We start from the raw sequence: 25,923 nt of genomic DNA, 5'->3' as shown, positions 1-25,923 counted from the left end.
CTTCTTCAGTCTTCCTTATTCATCGTCCAGCTTTCACATGCATGTGAGGTGATCAAAAACACCATGGCTTGGGTCAGGCACACCTTAATCTTCAAGGAGACGTCTTTGCTTTTTAACACTTTAGAAAGATCTTTTGCTGCAGATTTGCCCAATGCAATGCATCCTTTGGTTCTTAACTGCTGCTTCCATGTTTGTGGATCCGAGTAAAATGAAATTCTTGACTACTTCAGTCTTTTTCCCATTTATCATGATGTTGTTTATTGGTCCAGTTCTGAGGGTTTTTGTTTTCTTTTTGTTGAGTTGTAATCTATAGTGAAGGCTGTGGTCTTTGATCTTCATCAGCAAGTGCTTCAAGTCCTCTTCATTTCCAGCAAGCAAGGCTGTGATAAGTCTTCCTCCAATTCTGATGCCGCATTCTTCATAAAGTCCAGCTTCTCGGATTATTTGCTCAGCATACAGCTTGAATAGGTATGGTGAAAGGATATAGCCCTGACGCACACCTTTCCTAACTTTAAACCATGCGGTATCCCCTTGTTCTGTGCGAACAACTGCCTCTTGATCTATGTACAGATTCCTCATGAGCATAATTAAGTGTTCTGGATGGTGATATTAGAAAATATCATTTTTTTTATTGAAAATGAAATGTGTCAACGCTTGGAAGATCTACCTAACTCAGTGAACCAGCATTTCCCAAACGACCAGTTTATGATGCTATAAAATCATACATGGATAAAAAATCCATTCAAAGTATAAGACAGACCAATGGATTTTACTGTAACAGAGTATATAATGTCATTGGTACAGTTTCAGGTTCCACCTTGCAGTTCACGTGACCATGCTTATCTGAAAGGCTATAAAAATACTCCTGCCTTTTCCAATGACATTTCTGTTTAAGTCTAGATTTTCCTCATATGCTTCAATCAAAACAAGAAATTGCAATGGGAAGCAGATATGAAAACCCAGCTATCTTCTATTAAGCCAAATATTAAAGATATTTCAAAAAATGTAAAACCATGGCATGCTTATCGCTAATGTTCTTGTTTTGGAAAATATTGCTGTTTTTAGTAACAATATTTATATTAACATTTAATTGACTTGTTATTACTAAAATGAACTTATAAATAAATTTTTTTAATTTCTAAGATTTAATTTTTAATATGGTAGATATTGACAGATACAACACAAACATAGCTCTTTGGGGTCTTCAGATCAAGAAGTTTAAGAAATATATAGGGTAGTGTAAGTATCCTTTTTTTTTAAAACCCAATGTGGCCTGGCAATTTAATGTTACCTAATGAAGCCCTGGTGACATAGTGGTTAAGAACTCGCCTGCAGTTTTGCAGTTCGAATTCTTCAGCTGCTCCTTGGAAACCCTGGCAGGCAGTTCTGCTCTGTCCTAAAGGGCCGCTATGAGTCAATGGCAATGCGTTTCGTTTTTTGGTTTTAATTAAATGATATCTCTTTTATTGTCTTTTTTTTTAAGGCATACCTCCAGTCTGAGTCAGATGAAAACAGTAAGTCAAGCTCTCATTAGCTTTCAGGTGGCTACTGAGGCAGACAGTATAGGCAAGGCCACCCACTGAGGTAGAAAGGCACCACTGAAGGGTCAGGGCCTTAATGTTTCTTCCCCAAATTAGATGCTTCTGTCTCACTTTATGGAACTGTGTGATGCAGTGGTTAATAGGTTGGCTACCAACCAAAATGTCGGCAGTTCAAATCCACTAGCTGCTCCTTGGAAGTCCTATGGGGGCAGTTCTACTCTGAGGCAATGGATTCGGTTTGGGTTTTGATCTCTTTATAAATTTCCAGAACAAGCATTTCTGTGTCTTAGAAAACACCCACACATTTTTTATATAAATATTTGTTCTGGGGAAACAAGATATACATTGCAAAAAAAAAAAAAAATAGATTTGACTCTAAATATCTAGTTGCTATGCCAAACAATTTGTCACCGAAACTCTATCCAAATAACTGCTACATTTGCATGTATGTTGTTTTATAAGAGCACATTTATGGTTGGGTTTTGTGCATATTAAGAGAAAAATAATGTAAAAAATAGTATGTGGAATTCTTTGTGTTTAGTACACATTTAATTTAGGAAGTAGATGTGTTGTGGGAAGTATGGCACTCTGCATGTGAACATTTGCACCTCTACCTATCCACCCCTTTTTTAATGTTGGGTGGTGCAGATGGTTAAGTACTGGACTATTAGCTGAAAGGTTGGCAGTTCGAAACCACCTAGAGGTACATCAGAAGACAGGCCTGGTGATTTGCTCCAGAAAGGTCACAGCCTTGAGAACTCTATGGAGCAATTCTACTCTGCACCAGTAGGATATCCATGAGTTGGAATTGACTTGTTGACAACTAACAACAACAGCAACAATGTAAAGGTCATATGAAATATACATTTTTTTCTATATTCAGTTTCATGAGTTACTTCTTTCTTTGCTTACTTCCTCCCCCCGCCCCTTCTTCCCTCCATTCCTTTCTTCTTTCTTTTTTGGCCTTTACATCATGGTAAAATCAAACAGATGCAGTCATACCAAATCACATTGTATCATTAATCTCTTTTAAGTGTGCAGTGGGCTTTTCTACCAATAAATGAACATAAAATATGAGCAAGATACAGATGGTCATATATTACTAGGGAGATTTCACATGCATGTGGCTAGTTAAAAATTTGTATCTTCAAAAATTAATTAAACTAATCTTTGATATATTTGACTTAACCTTCAAAATTCATTCAAATTCTCTTTTGATCAAGCTGGCAGGCATAACCAGATACATGAGACAAAAAGCTGAGCTTGAATAAACATTTTTTTCTTGATCATCAAAAATATGTTAATCTTTCTATATAGCTTTGAAATGGCTTCAACATGGAGAGTTTAAAGGTCTGGTGAAGTCATCACTACGAGCTGGTATTGTACTATGTTTTAGTTGTACGTCGTCCTACTTATAATCATAAAAAGAGATTTCCATCTAAGAAATCTATCTCGGAATACATTAAGTTTAATGGTTGTTTCTCTAAGCAAATGAGACTGTCTCGTTGGTTTCATAATTCTACTTTTTAAAAAGATACAAAGTGAGATAATCACTCTCTTTAAATTGAGAAAATGGCTTCAATTTTCTGACATTTTGGGATTCTTGGGCTTTGTACAGTAGATTTAAAAAAATGTATTGTGTTTTAGGTGAAAGTTTACAGTGGAAATTAGTTTTTCATTCAAAAACTTTATACACTAATTGTTTTGTGACATTGGTTGCAATCCCCAAAATGTGTCAACACTCTCCCCCTTACCCTTTCTACCCTGGGTTCTCTGTGTCCATTTATCCAGTTTTCCTGCCTTCTAGTCTTTGCTTTTGGGCAGGAGTTGCCCATCTGGTCTCGTATACTTGATCATCAAACTAAGAAGTACATTTCTCATGTGTACTATTGTTTTATAGGCTCGTCTAATCTTTGGCTGAAAGGTAGACTTCAGGAGTGGCTTCAGTTATGAGTTAGTAAGGTGTCTGCGGGCCATAGTCTCAGCGGTTCCTCCAGTCTCTGTCAGACCAGTAAGTCTGGTCTTTTTTTGTGAATTTGAATTTGTTCTATACTTTTTCCCATTCTGCCAGTTGTGATTCCTGTCAGAACAGTGGGTGATGGTAGCCGGGCACCATCTAGCTCTTCTGGGCTTAGGCTGATGGAGGCTGTGGTTCATATGGTCCGTTAGTCCTTTGGACTTGTATTTTCCTTGTGTCTTTGTTTCCATTCTCCTCTGCTCCGAACGTGATAGGGCCAATACATGTATGTGTCTTAGATGGCCTCTGGCAAGCTTTTAAAACCCCAGATGCTACCCACCAAAGTAGAATGTAGAACATATTCTTTATAAACTATGTAAGGCCAGTTGACCTAGATGTCCACAGAGACCATGATCCACTGTTTTGATGTGTCTGGGAAGCTTCTATGACTTTGTCTTGGTCAGGCTGTGGTGACTTTTCCTATATTGTGTGTTGTCTTTCCCTTCACCAAAGTTATTACTTGTCTAATATCTAGTTAGTGATTTTTCCTCCCCACCCCTCTCCTCCCTTGTAACCATCAAAATTTGTTTTTTTCTGTGTGTCAACTTTTTTTTGTTTTTTTATAATAGTGGTCTCATATAGTATGTGTCCTTTTATGATTGACTTATTTCACTCAGCATAATGCCCTCCAGATTCATCTTTGTTGTGAGATGTTTCTCAGATTCATCATCGTTCTTTACTGTTGCCTAGTATTCCCTTGTGTGTATGTACCATAATTTGTTCAGTAGATTTTTTTATAGCACAATAAGCTCTACTATAAAAATAAAATGATGACTCGCTGTCTTACCCGGAAATGTATTGTAACTGTGTTCTGTGCAAATGTGTCTATGAAGTGCATGAACAAAATAAGCATTCAGTGTCCTTTAATTAGGGAGTTGAATAAAAACAACCTCATAGCCAATAAAGAGAAGAAATACTTATGCTGAATACGTATGTGTCACTGATAATAGGACACAAAAAGCAAAAAAAAAAAAGCTTGAAACAAAACATACATAGCTTATAATCTCTCAGCTTCGTTAAGATTTTAATAGAGAGATTATAAATTATGTTCAGTATATATAAAATATCGTATATATACAATGTATATAATTATATATATAATTGGAAGTGCATGTATAAATTCTTCAGAGGAATTGCATCTTGGGGTGGAATGTGGGTAATATTAATTTTCTCCATAATTTGTTTTCCACATTTCCTAAAAAGAGTGTTACTTGGTTAAATAAATAAATAACCCAAAAACCTGAAAAACTGTGTAAGTGGCCAGCCAACTCTTGATCCATTTTTAAATTAGACTTGCTCTTGTTTTCCTAAAAGTACTAGCATTCAAGCTAATTCTAGACTATTTCTTATTTTAAAAAAGAAGAAGATGATGGGCACATAACTGAGTTCTACTGATTCAGGTCCTCTGCTGAGGTTGACCAGTGTGGTACAAGTCATCAAACCTCTCTGGGAAAAATGTCCTCATAAAATGTACATATTATCCGAATAAGCAACTACCTTAAAGTAAAATGCAACACAAAGAAACACAAAGGCAGCCGCTCCGAAAAAAAATGCTTGTACAAGAAACAGAGCTGAGAAATCCTTTATCTACCTTCTTCCTTTTCAGCACCTTTAAAACTGTTGAGTGACTACCCAACTGAACAAATGTTGACAGGCAAGTTGCCATATTTTTTCTTAAGAGTTCCTGGGTGTCGGCAGGCCCCTGGCTTTATGATATAACAACTTCCACATTCACTTTTGTATGTGTACATCCTTTTGACAGATATTTTGTCCAAATGTTGCTCTTCTCTCTGCTTTATCTCACTTTAACCTAAGTGATAAAGTATGATTTTTTTTTTTTTATCCCTGACTACTGATGAAATATCAACAGTAAAACCAGAGGCATAGTGGTTAAGAGCTACGGCTGCTAACCAAAAGGTCGGCAGTTCAAGTCTACCAGGCGCTCCTTGGAAACTCTACGGGCCAGTTCTACTCTGTCCTGTAGGGTCGCTATGAGTCGGAATTGACTCAACGGCAACGGGTTTGGTTTTTTTTAATCTCATACTTGCTCAAACATCCTCTTGCTGTCTTGTTATGTGTTAGAGGGTGTAAATATTAAAGTAGGTAAATGAGAAGGGAAGCACGGCAGAGGCTCTACATTTTCACAAGGTACACGGATTCTTAAAGGAGTTGTGAGGTACAGCCCATGTTTCTGCAGTCATTGGGCTATGATTTGGTGGAAAGAAATTTCAGATGCACAACCCTCTCTGAAATTCGTTCAATTCCTGTGTTCATTTGTATAAAGACTTAAAAACTTCTCAGAAATGAGATGGCCACACGGCGGAGGCACAGATACAGCTAGTCTCAACAGCACCTCACTTGGTGTCCAGAATACCTGGTGGGAGCCTCCATCAGACCGTGTGATGCTGTCCTTCTCTTCCATCATGTCACCTCATTGGAGCTAAATTCTCACTGTGCCACAGACCCTTATCCTAGGATCTTCAAGTAGCAATCTATACCCTTAATAGGAAATGTGTACAGACATCCAAGACCTTCCTGGTTCTCAGGCTAAATAAACTGTGTCAACAGGAACAAATTCTTGGAAGGGAGAAGGCGCCCGAGTGTCCCTGAGCACTAATGCTGTCTCCAGCTTTAAAGTGCTCAAAAAGGTCCATTTCCCAGCAGTTGCCTCCCTGACTCTGACCTAATATCCTTCTACCCGGGGACAATTCTGAGTTTAGTCTAGTCCAAGGGCCATGATCCCCAATCCATTTTACTGTAGTTTACCAAGCCACGTTGACGTTCTTGGGCCAATAAGTAATAATTTAATGAGATTTTTTAGATATATTCATATTACAACTCTTTGTAGGAACCGCATGAGTAAACCCTGAGTTTCACATTGGCCAGTTGTTCCACCATCAGTCATTTATTCTAACAAACACTTAGTAGGGATCACGAGTCCTCATGAAAGATGATGTGCTAAGTATGATGAAGAAATAAATAAGATAGTCCCAGCCCTCACGTTGCACATATTCTTGTGAAAGGATGAGAAAATTGGTGGTAATTTTACTTGGTAATATATACTATAATAAAGGAACTCAAAGGGTGGTATAGAAATACCAAGGGCTGGGTGGGATTCAGAGGGGGTTAAAGAATAGAGCTGAGAGGTAGGGGAATGTCTTAGTTACCTAGTGCTGCTATAACAGAAATACTGCAAGTGGGTGGCTTTAACAAACAGAAAATTTATTTTCTTACAGTTTAGAAGGCGAAAAGTCTGAATTCAGGGTGCCGGCTCTAGAGGAAGGCTTTCTCTCTGGTTAGCTCAGAGGAAGGTCCTCGTCTCTTTGAGCTTCTGCTCCTGGGCCGTCTTCACATGGCTTGGTATCTCTCTTCCCCCATCTCTGCTTGCTGGTTTGCTGTGTAATCTCTTTTATATCTGAAAAGAGATTGACTCAAGACACACCCTACACTAATCCTGCTTCATTAACATAACAAAGACAACCCATTCCCAAATGGGATTATAACCACAGGCATAGAGGTTGGGATTTACAACAAACATTTTAGAGGAACACAGTTTAATCCATAACAGGGAAGGAAGTCAAGGAACACTTTTCAATGTACTGTATAGAGCTGAAGGAAGCTTCAGAAGAGGGATTGAGCTTACTTTGTGCAGCTTTGAATTGGGCAGTTCCAGAGGTCTGGATGGGACTTGTGGTAAAATTATAGAATAGTGTTAGGACTGAGAGGGACTTAAATAGTCTAGGCCATGGTTTCTCTACCTTGACACTGTGGACATATTGGACTGGATAATTACTTTTGTGGGACGTTACCCTGTGCCCTGTAGGATGTTCAGCAGTATCTCTAGCCTCTACCTGCTAGATGCCAGTTGCACCTATCCCTCCCTCCATGTTTTCCACATAATCTGTTTATAGTGGCCACTTATTCCATCTTTGTGTAATGAACACATGTGTTTTACCAATTCCCACCACCACAAATGATCACAAAGCCTCTCTATTAAAACTGATACCATTAGTGAGAAGGCCACTACCGTTTTCTGGTGGCCTATTCCATTTTTGTGTGCTCTAGTTTGAGGGGGGAGGGATTCTCTTACTAAGCAAAATTCCCCCCAACTTATTAAATAAAAGTCCCTCCTGCAACTTCCCCCCGACCTATATGCCTAATATACCAAAATCAAACCCATTGCTGTCAAGTCGATTTTGACTCATAGCTACCCTAGGACAGAGTAGAACTGCTGCATAGGGTTTCCAAGGAGTACCTGGTAGACTCCAACTGCCAACCCTTCGGTTAGCAGCCGTGGCTCTTAACCATTATGCCACCGGGCTTTCAATGCCTAATACACAGCACGCAAAATGAACAAAATCCTCCTCTCTCTTGCAGTGCTCCATGGTAAGACATTGACTCCTAAATCCAACCCAGACCCTGACTGGAAACTTTTCAGGGAGCTACGTGAAAACAGTATATTTAACTCTACGAGGCTAAATTTTAATATGTAGTCATACATTAGCCGACCTAGAATTTAAGTTAGCTGACCTAGAATTTAAAGAGAGAAAAGTATTATTTTGTATTCTCATCCAATTTGCATGTGAGAATTTTGTTCTGCAAGTGTATAATAGGCTGTGGCAAGAGTAGAGAGTAGGACTGATGGCTTTAATTCCCTGGCAGTTTGGGAGGCTGCCACCCTCAGGCTCAGGAGTAGAAGGAATTGTGGATATTCAGTGCCTCATAAAGTTACCCTCTAGGGCAGCTGTGGGAGACATAAGCCAGCAGGGATAGGGATGGTGCCGCCTCCAGATTAGACAACTGCTTTTGATCATGGCTTTTGAGATTCAGGCTCAGATAGGTGCCCCTTTTGGTGGAGAAGGAATAGCAAAAATTAATGCAGGCTTATAATTAGGGTATTATCCAAGTTGCAACTTTTTTTGGAGCCAGAGATCCCATTTAAGGTATACAACCTGGGCCACCTCGTGGGGTAGTCTCCCTCCTAGTCTGGGGGTGACCCAGGGACCTAGATAGAAACAAACATGCCAAGAATCCTTCCTAAGATTGCCAAGTAGAGGAGCAACAAGCAGGAGCAATGTCTTGAGAAGTCACCAGAATAATACCAATAAATTTCATGAGTAACTCTGTCTTGCTAGATATAACTGGATGTACATTTATCTGTGTGTGGTCACATAATCATTTTATTTTATATATATATATATATAAACCTATTGCTATCAAGTCAGTTCTAACTCATAACAACCCTATAGAACAGAGTAGAACTGCCCCATAGGGTTTCCAAGGAGCGGTTGGTAGATTTGAACTGCTGATCTTTTGGTCAGCAGCCCAGCTCTTAACCACTGTGCCACCACAGCTCCTTATATGTATATGGATAGCCTTATATGAAAGTATGCTCAAGCTTAAATTATTAGAATAAATGTTGATCTAAGGACTCTGACCTCCACGGTAATTTCTTTGGCTTTAGTAAGAATAAGGAAACCCTGGTGGCATAGTGGTTAAGAGCTACAGCTGCTTACCAAAAGGTCAGCAGTTCGAATCCATTAGGCGCTCCTTGGAACCCTATGGGACAGCTCTGCCCTGTCCTATAGGGTTGCTATGAGTCAGAACCAACTCTACGGCAATAAGTTTGATTTTTGGTTTTTGTTATGGTGGCATAATATTCCAGAAAATTACCTACTTGGAAGACACAGAAGATTCCATGTTTTCCCATTTCTGGGTTTTTAATCAGGGAAAAACAGAGAAGTATGTCAGGAGGCCAGGGTTCCAGGCCGCTCTCTGTTACTAACAAGCTGCTTAATCTTAATGACTTTGCCCCTCTGGGCCTCACAGTTCTCATCTGTGAAATATTTATTCTAAATATTTCTTATAGTAAATAAAAACCAAGGATCTGAGTTGAGTATTAAGTCATTCCTAGTCTATGTGAGTATTTGCAAAATACCATATGCTCTAGATCTGCCAACTCTGACTTCCTGTTTCTGTACTAAGCGTGTAGGCATGAACTGCTTTGCTAAATAGAAGTGTATTTTCTCATTGCAGATTAATAGGATTTACCAGTCCCTGGATGAAGTGCTTGGGAAGTCCTTAAATGCTGTATTCAGCTGCCATTTCAAAGAAGAGAAAATAGATGGTTCTGGAAAGTTCATGCTGTTTCTCCATTGAATTTTAGGTGAGTGTGTTTGACAAAAAGAATTTAAGTGAGCATTAAACTCTTCCTCCTTTAAGTGCTTCTCTCCTTTGTATGAAAAAAAAAAAATGGGATTAAACATTATCAATGCCTTCCAGTTTTGTACTTTTAGTGAGGTGCCAGATGGTGACAATTTTAGTTTCTGTTCCTTTGTTTTTTTTTTTTATTATTATTATTATCAGAAACCATCTGAACTATGAAGTGTGAGGTATAGAGATGGCCCTGACATCTCTTCCCAGTTTCTATAAAGCAAATGCCATAATACTTTGTTCTATCCTAAAGGCCATCTGTTTTTTTTTTTTTTTTAATATATCAAATGTATTTAATACCAGAGTAATAAGACATAATGAGGCGAAACCGTGTTTTAACAGCGTAAACTAAAGGGAACTCTGATGGTAGTAATGGTAGTTTAAGTTAACAAGTCCATATGTGAGATAAGGATAACATTCCAGAAGCTGTCCATTGGGAGTTGTTTTTAGTATATCGCTTAAGTTAAAAATACAACATGGTTTAGGTTAGATGGGCTAAGCTTTTAACCTCCTATGTACTATTAAGCAATTACACATACTCACACAGTAAGCTTTGTTTTGCCTGACTATAAAGTGGATGAGTGAATATTTTTATATCATCATACTTAATTATCCCTGCATGCTACAAAATAACATGAGCCTGCAAATTGGGGCTTTAGCGTTAGTCTGGAAATATGTGATTGCCATTTCTCAGCACAGTGCAGAGGGATGGAGGAATTGAGTAGCAGTCATATTGAGAAAATGGTGTGACTTTCTACCTCCTCCTGAGTCCCATTGCCAAAGTGTGGCTTTATTATCTACTTGAAAGCTAGTGACTTCCAGAACATCGGATTATACCTACGCTCACAATTCTGAATAAAATTGAGCTGACTGAACATTGACCATGGTCTAAACCTAACCCAAAAGATAGGGATGTTTCCTTTATAATTCTGATTAACTTCAGAAGGAAGGTGTATAATTCTCTCATAATCTTAAGGGTGTGTAAATTTGGTTTATTGAGACGGGCGTAGAGCTAAAATGGTGATTTCATCCATTTTCAAGATGTTTGTTGAATGCAGTCCTCAAGAGCTAAACTTAGTGCCTTTCAAAAATATCAGTAAATCAATTTTCCTAGTGTAACAGTTACTTTGAAGGAGAAAATGGAAAGGAAAAAACTTATTTTCTTAACCCTTTGTCTTCCAGTTGTGCCAGTCTTGTTCCTGTTTTTACCTTCAGATCTGTTCCTTGTCCTGCCCCTGCTCTGCATGTTCTATGGGCTGCCCCCGAGGGCTCTGTTTCTCAGCACCTCCCTTTCTCCCCTCTTGCCTTTAGCTTCCCCCAGTGACCTTGAACCCTGGGCTCCAGTAACACTGCCTCTTCCCTGAGTCTCTTGAGATTTGTGGGTTGTAGTGCCTTTGGCTTCCTCCTGCTGCTTATCTCCAGGTTGATTCACTACCCCCAGTTTAGCTTCTCAATTTTTCCATCATCTATGTAGCCATTTCCCTGGATTAAATTCCATCTGCTTTAAATCATTGGAGTGCTTTCTCTTTTCCTGGTGGGACTCAGGCTGATCCATCAGTGATTCATTAATTTCTTCCAGAATTAATAGTAGAAAAGAAAATAGGCATTACTTACTTCCCTCAAGTAAAACATTTCCCAGGAAATAAATTTAAAGTTAAATGTAAAGTTAGATCTTTTTTATACTGAAATTTTTTTTATCTTGTTATATTTAAAACCATATTCTAAGCTATACAGAATTGTAGCATTAATCTATTGCTGTTCACACAACCATTCTCCATTTTCTTACTTTGTATATCAACATAATGGGAACATTTTTTAAATTCTCAGCTATGTCCCAAATGTGTTCTTTTTAAATGTTCACATTTCATAAACTACTGTATGACAGTGTAAAGGCTTCCTATTTGGGTATTAGTCTCATTTCTGCATTCATAGTTAAATCTAGAGCTTCTCATTTATTTTATTATGGATCTTTTTCACCTGCAGTTGAGGGATCTGACTCTTGTCTTTTAGTAATGGTTGTTTGCTACTCAAAGATGCCTTATGGTCTGAACAGTTTGCATTTCCTATAAAAAAAATACTGAGTATATTGGAAAGCAAAGTGATCAGAATGCCAGTGTCTTTTTTGCCAGGTGAGCAATTCATCATTGTCCCAGTAATCCCACTCCCTCTAAAGGACTTCCTTGGCATGAAATTACCTTTCCACTTAATCATTCGGGTACTTCATTTGGTTATTTTAAGTGTAAGTGCCTTGCTATTTTCATTCCTTCCCACTTATGTCAACATTTTCCTTTTCTAGCTTCAGAGGTTATCATGACTGCTCACCTGTCCATTTTCACATACTGTGGTTACACTCAGAAGGACAGGGTGTCCCTACTACCAGCAGTTTTCATCTATTCAATCAATGTTAATGTTGAACCTGCAATGCCTAATTTAGAATCCTTTCAGAGAACGTGCAAATACCATCATGAGCAGAATTACTTGGACCCCTTCATAATCCTGAAGTTGGGAGACCCAAGGGGGAGCAGCTTTATGGTGTGCATTAAGAAACAGTGAGTAGAAGAACTAGATGGTACCCGGCTACAACCGATGACTGCCCTGACAGGGAACACAACAGAGAACCCCTGAGGGAGCAGGAGAGCAATGGGATGCAGACCCCAAATTCTCATAAAAAGACCAGACTTAATGGTCTGACTGAGACTGGAAGGACCCCAGTGGTCATGGCCTCCAGACCTTCTGTTGGCCCAGGATAGGAACCATTCTCGAAGCCAACTTTTCAGACATGGATTCGACTGGACAATGGGTTGGAGAGGGATGTTGGTGAGGAGTGAGCTTCTTGGATCAGGTGGACACATGAGACTATGTTGGCATCTCCTCTCTGGAGGGGAGATGAGAGGGTGGAGGGGGTTAGAAGCTGGCAAAATGGACAGGAAAAGAGAGAGTGGAGGGAGAGAGCGGGCTGTCTCATTAGGGGGAGAGTAATTGGGAGTGTATAGCAAGGTGTATATGGGTTTTTGTGTGAGAGACTGACTTGATTTGTAAACTTTCACTTAAGGCACAATAAAAATTATAAAAAAAAAAAAAAAAAAAGAAGCAGTGAATAACCGATATTCCCAAAACAAGTCTTCCTTAGATTGGTACAGAACTGAAAATTCTAATCATTAACATTTCTCTCCAGCATATGGAAATCAGGCTTTATGAGGTCATTTTTTTTTAAAAAAAAGGTACCCTTGGAAAGAGAAATACATCCATTAGTAATATATGCTACATCACATGTAAGTCTAGTGAATTAGCAAAGGAGAGACTCCTGAGGCAGTTGGTGTAAGCCCTCAGCTCCTGTGGGTTTGGTACACATGAGTGGGAGGAAGCTACTGAAATAAACTCACTGACTTCATACTATTGCCAAGTGGGTCAAGGGAAACACCTGTCATAAAAGAAAACTCAGGCCGAACAGATCTTAATGTAGTATCCGGGAAGAGGGGTAGAAGGAGTGGAGTTGTTAGCCCTTACAATAGTGAGCTGTGTTATGATGGGAGATTTTAAGCCGCTGGTGCCCAAATAGCTCTAGAAGGTGCTTCAACCAAAATGTGGTCGGTAGTACTTCTGCTGAATTGCAGAATGTGATGTTGGAAATATCAGATATGTTTAAAGGCAGAAATCATCTGTTACCTGTCTTTGTACCTCTGGAAACTAGCACAGTGCTTAGCACACTGGAGACACTTTCTAAGTATATGATTGGTGAATGAGAACAAAGGTACAAAGTAAAGGCGGCTGATGCTTATTGAGCTCTTACTTTGCACACTGTTCTGTATACCCATGTACTTCATTTCATGTTTGAACAACCCTCTGAGGTAGGTACTATTATTATACACTTTTTTAAAGATGAAGAAACTGGGTCCCAGAGAGGTTAAATAACCAGCCAGAGGCAAGTAAGTAGAGAGTCACTCCTACATAATGCAATCACCAAGTAATTTTAAAACACAAAAGCAACACTTTTTGTTATTAAAAACGTTACATCATTCGAGAGCACACCTGTAGTAACAGACTTTGCCCAAATCTTGAATAATCTTACTTTGAACAGAACTTCCCTCTTTTGTCTTTCTACTTTCCTTTCCCTTTAAAACATGGCTGCCTAAATCAACATCCTAATTTATGTTCTCTTCTCATCATTTCCATTGCTTAATGGTTTGTTCTGAAATTAATAGTTTAAAAAATCCTTTTGCTGCATTTTATGCCATTTGCTTAACTTAAGAATGTGTAACCTTGAGCACCAAGTTACTTAATCTCTCCGCACCTCCGTTTCCCCATCTGAAAAGATGTGTCTACTTTGTTGTAAGGAAAAGGAAAATATCCATAAAATGACACATCATAGTTCTGGTATATAGTAGGTGCTCAAGAAACAGTAGCCAATATGATATAATTACCCTTGCCCATTTCATTCTCAAATTACAGTCAATGTTGGCTGTTCCATCAACTTCAGAACAAAAGCTGTGCCCTGAATTCCTTAACATGTCATAATACAGGCACAACTGTTCTCTCGGGTTCTCTTGCCTATCCTTGTTCCTCAGTAGTTGACTTTTGCTAATGTAGGATGTTTTTCCTTCTCTAAGCCCTGCTCTCTGTGCCTTTACTTTTGTGCATGCTGGTTTTTCTGCCTAGACTTTTCTCCCATCAACACCCCTCTCCAAATCCCTGTCACTCCCACGCACCCATCTGTTCTTCGGTGACTTGCAATATCCTATTCATCGTTCAAGATCTATCACAGCTGCTGCTACACTTTTAGTGATGTCATTGATGAGATCCTCCTGGTTCAACGGTTTCCAGTCCTATCTCTAAATTCACAAACCCTGTCTTATTTTGCTGTGAGTCAGAATTGACTCGATGGCAATGGGAGGGGTAGGATCTTAGTTACCACGCAGCCCCGGTGGCACGATGGGTAAAGCACTGGACTGTTAACTGAAAGGTCAGCAGTTCAAAACTACCAGTGGCATCACAGGAGAAAGGTGTGGCAGTCTGCTTCCATCAAAATTTACAGCATTGGAAATCCTATAAGGCAGCTCGATTCTGTCCTATAGGGCCATTATTAGTTGGAATCGACTTGACAGCAGTAGGTTTGGTGTTGGTTTGGTTTTAGTTACCTACTGCTGCCATAACAGAAACAACACAGGTGGGGTGACTTTAAAGAACAAATTTATTTTTTCACAGTTCTGAAGGATAAAAGCCTAAATCAGAGTCTCAGCCATGCCGATTTCTTCTGTGGCCTCTCTTCTAGTTTCTGGTGACTACCAGCAATCCTTGGCATTCCTTTGCTTGTAGGCAAGTCCTCACCTGAAGTTTTTCTTGCCACCATGTGTGTCTTTGGGTCTTTTCTGCTCTTTTTATAACTCAGAAAGGATTAGGCCTAGGACCCACCCTACTCTGGTATAATCCTGTTAAGATAACAACAACAACAAAAAAAAAACCCTATTTCCAAACAGGATCACATCTACAGCTACAGGGGCTAGGAATTCAACACATATTGGGATGGGGGACAATTCAATCCATAACAAAGCCTTTCGGGCCATTTCTAGAAGATCACCTCCTACTGTGGACAATGGAAAGAAAGGCAACCTCTGTTGTAATCACTCAGAACATCGTGCTGTAATTTTTTATGTTTTATGTCCTCTCTGAATTGTGTTTTGTCAAGGACAGATGCAAAGTCTTTTTTTGATCTTTGAATCTCCTGTACCTAGCTCCAAATACTCCTTTGTTTTCATTTTGAATGAAGTATGGAGGGTCATATTTTGAGATCTGCTTGAGTGCTTTCAGTGTGGTGAAGATTAGAACATCTTATCTCGACACTACAAGCAAAAGGAGAGCTCCATTAGGGGGAAGGAGACCAACTCTGTGTCAAGTACCAAGGCAGTTGCTCTATAATTATTATCTTATTTAATCTTCACAATAACTCCTCAAACTAACTATTATTTTTCCCATTATTCAAGTAAAGAAAACTGATGTTTGAAGAGTTGAGGTAACTTGCCAATGCCATGTTTCTGGTAAGTGACAGAATGAGAATGTTAAGTCATGTCTTTCCATTATAGCAAACTGCCACCCTAAAAGAGCTTCCAGTGGAATCCTTGAAGAAGAACATGTAAGATAGGGCTGGAATTTTCCATTTAAAATATTTTCTGAGGAATGAGCTATTTATAAGTCTACAGATATTTCCTCATGGGCAAATAAGTTTGTGTTTAGGATGACCCTAAAATTAGCTCTATTTCTGTGCAATGAAAGTTTAAAAGAGGTAGCATCTTGTGATTCTCAGACATAGCTATGCAAAAACCTCATTTATTGATGTGAGCATAAGCCTGGAAGTGGTGATGTAAAAAGTTGTAGAGTGATAGAATTTTAGGGCTAAATATTATCTAGTATCACCACTGGAACTGGGGTTTTCTTAAGGCAAGGATTTCAGTTTCTTTTCCTTTTTTCCATTTAAGAACATTTATGAAATGAATATTTATGACTAATTATGAAAGTTTATTTAGGACAGAAAAATTTCACTAGACAGTCATACCATTAGAACTTTTTAAGAGAATATGTAAATTTTTTAAATCACACTATTTTTTAAATCACACTATTCAATTTTTAAATCACACTATTCAACTATACTCTCCCATTGTCATCAAGTCTATTCCAACTCAGTGATCCCATGTGTATCAGAGTAGAACTGCACTCCATGAGATTTTCAATGGCTGTAATCTTACGGCAGTATAGCACTAGACCTTTCTTCCATGGTGCCACTAGGTAGATTCGAACCGCCAACCTTTTGGTTAGTAGCCAAGCGTAAACCATTGGTGCCACTCAGGGACCTAGTCAACTACAATCCAAACAAAACCCAATGCCATCGAGTTGATTCTGACTCATAGTGACCCTATAGGACAGAGTAGAACTGCCCCATAGAGTTTCCAAGGAGTACCTGGTGGATTCGAACTGCCGACCCTTTGGTTAGCAGCCATAGCACTTAACCACTATGCCACCAGGGTTTCCTCAACTACAATATATAAGAATAATGATTGATAGGAATAAAGTTTGAAGTTTTTTTTTTTTAATCTGACTTTAATTACAAAAATCAGTATCTTATAGACAAGAGTTCCTTCCTTTGTGAAAAATCCTAATGATGCTTAAACAGCATGTAGACCCATCATTATCATTAATTAATTAATCTGTTCATTCTTTAAACACACATTACACATCTCTTATATTCCCTAGCTCTGTGCTGGGCACCTGGGAACCTGAGATAAATAAGGTACAATTATTCCAAGTAATCTGGTTGATTTGTCATAGGTTATATCTTAGAATCATAGAATTTAAACACCAGAAAGGATATTTGAGATGATCTAGCCCAAACCAACCACCAAACCCATTGCCTTTGAGTTGATTTCTACTGATAGCGGCCCAATAAGACAGAGTAGAACTGCCCCATAGAGTTTCCAAGGAGCAGCTGGTGAATTCAAACTGCTTATCTTTTGGTTAGCAGCTGAGCTCTTAACCACTGCACCACCAGGGCTTCTGATCTAGCCCCAAACCAAATCCAAACCGAACCAGTTGCTGTCGAGTTGATTCCGACTCACAGCAACCCTATAGGACAGAGTATAACTGGCTCATAGGGTTTCCAAGGAGTGGCTGGTGGATTTGAACTGCGGACCTTTTGGTTACCAGCCATAGCTCTTAACCTCTATGCCGCCAGGGCTCCTCCTTTACGTAAATATGCTTTTAAAAACTGTGATCCTCACAAGAATGGATGGAACAATGTTTTCCTGTTAAAATACTAAAAAATAAGATGGGTTTACAGAAGTTAAAAACAATGTGCTGTAATGTCAGTGCCTTCATAGTGGTGACAGTTTATTGTTTTAGTTTACATTTTAACTATCGACTGATTTTTGTAATTTTCAGAGCATGACTTTTAAATCTGTACAGAATTTGTTTTAGCAGAATTTTGAACAGTGAAACTCGTAGTTTCAATTCACCAAAGCACATAACTACTATAGATCTCAATTCTATCAATTCCTAACAATTCTGTAACAACAGGTTAGAAATTTCACCAAACTGTGTTTGTGTGTGTGCACGATATGCTTTCAGACTCAGAAAAATGATCTAACTTTTACTCCTAGCTTAATAGGGTTGATAAGATGGCTATCTTTTTCTTCGCAGGTTTTTATTATTCCTTTCTAGTGTATACGTAAGTTGGAATCCACTTGGCAGCAGTGGGTTTGGTTTTTTGGTTTAGTGTGTATAAACAACTACAGTATCAGGTGGTGTCCCTTCTGAAATTGAATTGAGGTTCCCAGGGTAGTAGGATTGACAAATGCACATTTGGGAAGGAAAAAACATCAGTACATTGCAGATAAGGCTATATTATTTCTATTCAGCCGCAGCAAATGAGCCTCTCATGACCTCAGTTACAGAGATTCCTGTTTTATACCACAGCAGATATAGGCCCCCTCAGATCATACACTTTCTTTAAGACCCAGGGCATCACCTGGAGTAGAACAAGGAGTGCTACCGCTCGAATCCCTGGCACATTCTCATGGCACTTGGAATTCTCCTTTTGCAAGAAACATGCAAACATTAGGTACAGTGGTAAAATTGTTGTTAGTTGCTGTCAAGTCAACACCAACTCATGGCAACCCCGTGTGTGTCAGAGTAGAGCTCTTTAGGGGTTTCAGCAGCCGAGCTTTTGGTCGTGTATCTCCAGGCCTTTCTCTGAGGTCCCTCCGGGTTGACTGGAACCTTTAGCCTTTTGGTTAGCAGCCAGATGTGTTTACCATTTGCACCATCCAGGGACTGAGTGATAAAATTACCCTAATATAAAAACCTACTTCCTTTTCTCCTGGATTTCCCTTTCTACAATGCAAAGAGTAAAAGGGCCTAAGAAGCAGGGCTTGCAAATCCCTGTCCTAAACTAATTTTTAACAGGAATTCCTCTGTCCGATAAAAAGTGTTCCTTTAAGTTTTACCATTTTCTCCATTTCCGGGGCTGTGTAGGGTTGTCTCCTGTAAGCATGATTTTTTTTTTTTTTTTTAAGTAAAATATGACTAACCCACCTTCCCACAGTTAGTTACAATCCTCTTTTTTTTTTATTACCTGATAATAAAGATAATAGCATTAATTCAGCTCATGGTTGCCTTCTCATTAAAACATTCAGATCCCTTTTCATAGTCACACCTAGAGTTCATGCTTAATGTATACTAACTGCAACAAGCTGTGGTTGCCTAGTAACCAGAGGAAGTGTGTCAGAAAGCCTAAAGAGCATAAATGAATAAGTGAAACGTTGACATTAGTTTCAGCTGCATGGCCTAAGCCTTAATTCTCCACTAGCCATCCCGCATGCTTCTAAAAAAAAAAAAAAAAAAAAAAATGCTTCTAATGAGCTAATAAAACAGCTTTTGCAGAAGTAGCTCATTAAATCATAAAAATGAGAATTAGCATTTAACATAATGTCTTTCTCTATGGTCTGATAAGGAGCCGTGGTGGTACAGTGGTTAGCTGCTAGGCTGGCTGTTAACCTAAAGGTCGGTGGTTGGAATCCACCAGCCACCCCATGGGAGAAAGATCTGGCAGTCTGTTTCTGTAAAGATTACAGCCTTGAAAACCCTATGGGGCAGTACTACTCTGTCTGGTAGGGTCACTATGAGTCAATATTGACTCTACAGCAATGAGATGGCCTGATAGGGTTTGGAGAATAACAGTAGAAGCAAAGGGACTAGACTGTAATGTATTCAAAATACTTTTTAAAGAATACAGAATGAAGTATCTGCTAGCACTCACCTCTGAACAGTTTTTTTCCAAATGCTTATGATTTTGTTTGTTCAGTTTCTTTCACAAAAAATTTCAGTGTTTACTCTGTTCTTGATAGTGGTACCTTTTTCAAGCTCAGTTTTTAAGGAATCTAAAATATTTTCTCCTCTTTGAAAGGCCATTTTAAAGCAATGTAGAAGGAAAGGAAAAATGAGTAGAATGAGAAGACTTTAGCTGAATGCTGAAATTAATCTCAAAAATTAAAAATGCCTGATACCTTCTGAAGAATACACCACCACCAATTTGAATGCATCCCTAAAATGGCACTCTTTTCAAATGGAGCCATTTGTTTGTGTATTGGGTCTCCAAGGCACAGAATAAAATACTATCTCTCATTAAAAAGTTTTACTTGGGTGTAAGGGAAGGGAAATATCACTTTTATGAAAACAGTAGTGAATATACTACTGAGTTGAAAGCAAAATTTTCATAATTTTTTAAATGATTGTCCAGGCATGGATAAGTAATATGAAACTTATTTCTAAAAATGGAGGGTGCAGAGAGACTGAATAAAGAGGCAGACAACTCCAGGGTTGCAGCAAAAGAGTTTATTAGGGAGACTTCTAAATGAGGCAAATCCTAGGTGGCCACAGGATTAAAGCAGGTCTCCATATTCTGTAGTGGGAGGGCAGAGATTTTATACTGGTGGTGGACAATAGTGGCTACATGCCAGGGACTTACATAAGGATGACTTATCGAACTGTAGTGAACTAGTGGACTGCTTGAGGGCACTCATGTTTGGCTTTGTAAAGCTTGCTTTTTTGTTTTCTTTTTTTTTTCAGTTTACCCTTTGAGGATGGCTTTTATAATCTGGTACACTCCCTCTCTTGTGCCGTAGCACAAGAGACTTTGTTTCCTCTCTGCAGATATAGAAGTGAGGTTGGCTAAATGCATTATGGTGCTCCTGCATATGCAAGAGACAGAGAAAGTTACTATATGCCTAGAGCAGGGAGAAGGCTTCTCTGATAAGGAGAAGGAACCAAGAGAAGAGGCAGCTCAGTTCTCAGTCCCCTTATCAGAAAATGCTCTGGGCTCAAGGCTCTTACTCGGGCAGCCTGGATGAGTAGTGTAGAGACAGACTCTTCTTTCAACAGTCCACGCCCCAACTCCTATGAGGGTGCTAGAGAAAGAAGCAAAGTAGTACTAAGTCTTGGTACGGTACATTTATTTATTTTGGACGTTGAGCTGCATATCTGTGGTTTGGTGTATAACGCTGGTGGATGTTCTATCTGTGTATCATTTGAGGCAGCATTTAACGAGGGTTGCTAGTAGGACTGTTTCTAGCAGATTGATCAAGCTTGCTTGGAGGAGAGATCTCAACTAGCCACCCCAGTTGTGGCTTAACTTAAGATCAAAGGGCTGTGTTTGTTTAATTTTATGTATGTATAATATGTTTTGATTTATTTATGTAAAAACAGCATTTTTTTTTACATGGCACATGATGTGAACAGTGCACATTTCAGTACAAGTACTGCAAAAGCTGTCTTTTTTTTTAGCACAGTTGAGCAAGTTATTATTGTTAGACTAGGTTAGTTAGCCTTGGTGTAGTCAGTCAATGTATACTGGACTACTGGTCATATTTTGTAAGTTTTTAATGTCTAGAGTAACGTCAAACTCAGTTTTAAAAGTACCCGTTCTCAGAGTCAAATCATCTAGTCCTGCGTCATTTAGATTTTTATCACACAAAGAGAAAAATTTTGTTACAGTTGGAGTACTCTGTATAGATAGCTTTTATACATTAAAAGATATTTTTTAAGAGTAGTCAATCTGACGTGGAAACCCTGGTGGCGTGGTGGTTAAGTGCTGTAGCTGCTAACCAAAAGGTCGGCAGTTCGAATCCACCAGGTGCTTCTTGGAAACCCTGTGGGGCAGTTCTACTCTGTCTTACAGGGTCGCTCTGAGTCAGAATCGACTCTATGGCAATTTTTTTTTTTTAGTGGATTTGACTGTACTAATTTTTTTTTATTTTCTATATGATCCCTTTAGTATGATAAAAAAACCAAAAAACCAAACCCACTGCTGTCAAGTCAATTCTGACTCATAGAGGCCGTATAGGACAGAGCAGAACTGCCCCATAGAGTTTCCAAGGAGCACCTGGTGGATTTGAACTGTCAGCCTTTTGGTTAGTAGCCATAGCTTTTAACCACTACGCCACCAGGGTTTCCTTAGTATGATAGGTTACACATTTATTTGGTTTATGAGGTGTCTTTTTTGTTGATAGATCAGTTGGAGCAATGTGGGGAGATGATTTGTCATCTCAGTTTAAATGTTGACAGAGGCAGCAGTTGGTCTGATTGGTAGTTTTAGTAAAAGCTTATATCATTGAGGCCCATGGATGAGGGATCTGTCTGTCATTGTGCAATAATCCTGGAAGGAAAGAGACATTATCAATTATTTTTTTCTTCACCTACCTTCCGTGGGACCTGAGGTGAGGGTTGCCTAGGTATAGCTACCTAGGCTGTCTGTCCTAGTCTTGAGGCAGTGACCTCTGTGGGAATTCAGATTTTTTGTCAGGAATAGTTATATAAAAAAGAAACACATTGTAGAGAATAGACAGTTTGATCAAACATATGGCAAAAATGAAAAACGCTTTTGCAGGGAACTGCTGCATTGAGACCCCAGACTTCTTGTTTGAAATGTGTAGTTCTCATTAGCTGTTTCAGTCCATTCAATGAGGTGCTCAATCGCTGTTATGACTTGGATGTAATATAGAATGTGAAAGAGTTTATTCAAGATCCACTGGAAGCCTCTTATAGGATAAGAGGCCTTGATAGAATTTACTTGCTGACAGTGGCCTGGCTTGTTGGCTTGGGAATCTGCCTGTGGACATGTTTTAGCCTTGACCAGGGTCTCGTAGGTAGGTTAGTCTTTTTATGTTGTTCGGCATTTTCTGATGACAGTGGCAGTGCATAAGTGTAGGCCCAGGTTAGGATGGCGTGTAAACCTCTGCAGGCTGTCCTTTTTTTAATTCAGGAGGTGGTCAGTTGTATATCTGTTCTGGAACAGAGAATGTTTCAGCCTCTGAAGTCAGCTGGCAAGAGCCGTCTGCTCATTGGTTATTTTCCCCCTTAACGTAGGGGGTTTCTGGTGATTATACAAGTAACAAAGCTTATGAGGAGTAGAATTGATTTGCTTGCTTGTTTGTTTAGATGTCTCATCTCTGTAAGGGCTCGTTTTATATGTCAGTCTGAGGGTTGTTGGAGGCCACATTGAGTGGTTAGGCTATTAGTTATAGCCCACATTACAGTGTCTGTGTGTCTCATTAAAATGACTGTAACTGCAGTAATTCTTGTCAGGGCTTGGAGGCAAATTTTACAAAAGTGTACATTAATATATTAACATTATTCAAACGTTTAATAGGGATTTGGAGGAGCCCTGACAGGACTTATTTATAGTTAAGCTTGGGCAAAGGTCTCAACAATGGTGACTTTAGACTTAAAAGCTTTTTTTTTTTTCATTTTGGTGCTAGGTGTTTTAGAGAACACAGACTCCTGTTCAACAGTATTTAAAAAAAATTTTTTTTAATTGAACTTTAATGGTAACATAAGGTTTTGGTCCTCTCTGGTGACACGGAGACCTAGGCTTCATCTTTAGTCTTAGTTATTTCTAAAAGTCAGAAGAGCTGGGCAAAGTTGCCTGAGCCCTCAGTCATTTGTGGAGCCACACCTCTACTGTACTGAGTGCAAGCATGGGTTCAGCTCAGTTGCCTGATAGGATGGAAGTGGTCCCTCTTATTTTAGTTTTCTCCTTACTATTGCAGCTGCGAGTATGTTATTGCTCGATTATCTTGGCAGGGCGGTTACCAGAGAATTTGAGAGAAGGCTTGTTATGTCTCTTCAAGGCTGCTCAACACAAGCTATCTTGACGGGCTTTTTACTTTTTTTTCCCTCTGTGTTGTTTTAACGTTCTCTTTGTGCTGAGTGTTACAGGGTATTTTCAGTACCAGGGACCTGCTTAGCTTCTCCAACTCTTTTTGATTTTATTGTTGGAGAGATTTGAGTAATGGCCAGGGAATTGTTCCCCTAGCTCCTGCATTTCTTATTTTTACAAACCCGAAGGCGAGTGTTTTTACTTGTTCATTCTGTTCATGGATGTAGCTGTTCAATATTTTAGTCATGGCCAAATGCGACTGCCACAGTTTTTTTTTTTTCTAACTGTAACTCTTTCTGTAAACCTCTTATGTGTGCTTCAGCAGCTAGCTGGGCTTCGGTGGCCAGCCGAACAGCCCAGAGCAGTGGCCATCTCACGGCCACTACTACTCTCTTAGTTTTTATTTTTTATACTTATAAGGAGTGTGTTTGTTTATAATTGGGTTATGTCATCTGGCGTTTTGAGGGCATCCCTGTACTCACATGGCAGTCTACATACATCAAGCATACAAGACAGACCTCTCTACATGGAGGTTGCTGGCCAAGCTGGGATTTTCCCCACAGAAAAGCATATGGGCCAGACCTCCCCACATGGAGGTCACTGGGTGGTTGTCCTCCCTTTTGTGATCTCATGTAATTATCTTTTGTGTTGTAAATTCTAACCTCTATGATGTTGCTTCCTGAAAGTGAAGAGGACTTGAAGCACTTACTGATGAAGATCAATGACTACAGCCTTCAGTATTAATTATACCTAAACATAAAAAGACAAAAACTGGACCAATAAGCAACATCATGATAAATGGAGAAAAGATTGACATTGTCAGGATTTCATTTTACTTGGATCCAGAATCAAAGCTCATGGAAGCAGCAGTCAGGAAATCAAACGACATTTTGCATTGGGCAAATCTGCTGCAAAAGACCTCTTTCAAGTGTTGAAAAGCAAAGATGTCACTTTAAAGACTAAGGTGTGCCTGACCCAAGCCGTGATATTTCCAATTGCCTCATATGCATGCAAAAGCTGGACAATGAATAAGAAAGAATGAAGAAGAGTTGATGCCTTTCAATTATGGTGTTGGCGAAGAATATTGACTATACCATAGACTGCCAAAGGAACAAACAAGTGTGTCTTGGAAGAAAAACAGCCAGAGTGCTCTTTGGAAATGAGGAGGATAAGACTTCATCTCACATACTTTGGACTTGTTATTAGGAGGAACCAGCCGCTGGAGAAGGACATCATGCTTGGTAAAGTAGAGGGTCAGTGAAAAAGAGGAAGACCCTCGATGAGATAGGTTGACAGAGTGGTTACAACAATGGGCTCAAACATAACAATGATTGCACAGGACCAGGCAGTGTTTAGTTCTGTTGTACATAGGGTCGCAATGAATCTGGACTGACTCAACAGCACCTAAAACAACAACAATGTTAATGAGGCAGGATTAGAGGCAGTTATGTTAATGAGGCAGGACACAATCTACATGATTAGGTTGTATCTTGACTCAATCTCTTTCGAGATATAAAAGAGAGATGTGAGCAGAGAGGAGAGGGACCTCATACCACACGAAAGAAGGACCAGGAGCAGAGCATATCATTTGAGCCTGGAGTCCCTGCAGTGAGAAGGTCCTAGATCAGGGGAAGATTGATGACAAGGACCTTCCTCCAGAACTGAGAAGGAAAGAAAGACTTCTGGGAGCTGGTGCCCTGAATTTGGACTTCTAGCCTCCTAGACCGTGAGACAATAAATTCGTTTGTTAAAGCCATCCACTTGTGATATTTCTGTTACAGCAACTCTAGAAAACTAAGACAGAATTTGGGACCAGGAGAGTGGGATGCTGCTCTAACAAATAGCTAAAATATGCAAGGAGTTTTGAAACTGACTGGATAGAGGCTGGAAGAGTTTTAAAGTGCTTAATAGTAAAAGCCTAGATTGCCTTGAAGAGACTGTTGGTGGAATTATGGACATCGAAGACAATTCTGGTGACGGATCAGAAGTAAGGGAGGAGAACTGTAACATCAGAGACAGGACATTCAGCAAAAAACAGCAGCAGAGAAATGGCAACAGCAGAAGCAGGAGACCTGCATGAGACAGCGCAGAAGCCAACCCACAGAGCTAGAGAGCTGATTGCCTTCAGGCAGGAGGCTTCCTGGTGGATTGGCAGAGCTAAGCTTGCTGACCCATGAAATGAGAGAGCGGAGTACCTTCTGGCTAGAATGGGGTACCTACAGGCACTTATCATCAGAGTTAAAGAGCTTTGTAACACTTGACCGAGCAGGGCAGAGGCTGGGCCGGCCCAAGGGGCCAAGGGGCTAAGAGGCCAAGGAACCAGAAAGCAGAAGCTGAAGAGACAAGGATCATGGGAAGCAGAGCTGCCTCAGTGTCAAAGGGTAAGACCATGACCTCTGGGGTCTCAAAGCGTGGAACCACAGCCTTCTGGGACTGAAAGGGTGGGGCCATGG

The 25,923-nt window shown here is 39.5% G+C and overlaps 1 protein-coding gene across 7 annotated transcripts in view; it reads left to right on the top strand.

Annotated features, from left to right (window-relative positions):
- Nucleotides 1–25,923, top strand: part of DTNA (dystrobrevin alpha) — a 450,980-nt gene that overhangs the window by 178,615 nt on the left and 246,442 nt on the right. For all 7 annotated transcript variants that reach the window (XM_064294619.1, XM_064294617.1, XM_010586773.3 and 4 more), the window contains exon 2: nucleotides 9,595–9,724. The gene's annotated coding sequence lies outside the window, so the exon portion shown is untranslated. The remainder of the gene's footprint in view (nucleotides 1–9,594; nucleotides 9,725–25,923) is intronic.

Source organism: Loxodonta africana, chromosome 11 (genome assembly GCF_030014295.1).
Source record: "Loxodonta africana isolate mLoxAfr1 chromosome 11, mLoxAfr1.hap2, whole genome shotgun sequence".
NCBI classification, from domain to species: domain Eukaryota; kingdom Metazoa; phylum Chordata; class Mammalia; order Proboscidea; family Elephantidae; genus Loxodonta; species Loxodonta africana.
Note: the sequence above shows the minus strand (reverse complement) of the source record. Positions and strands in the feature narration are given on the sequence as shown.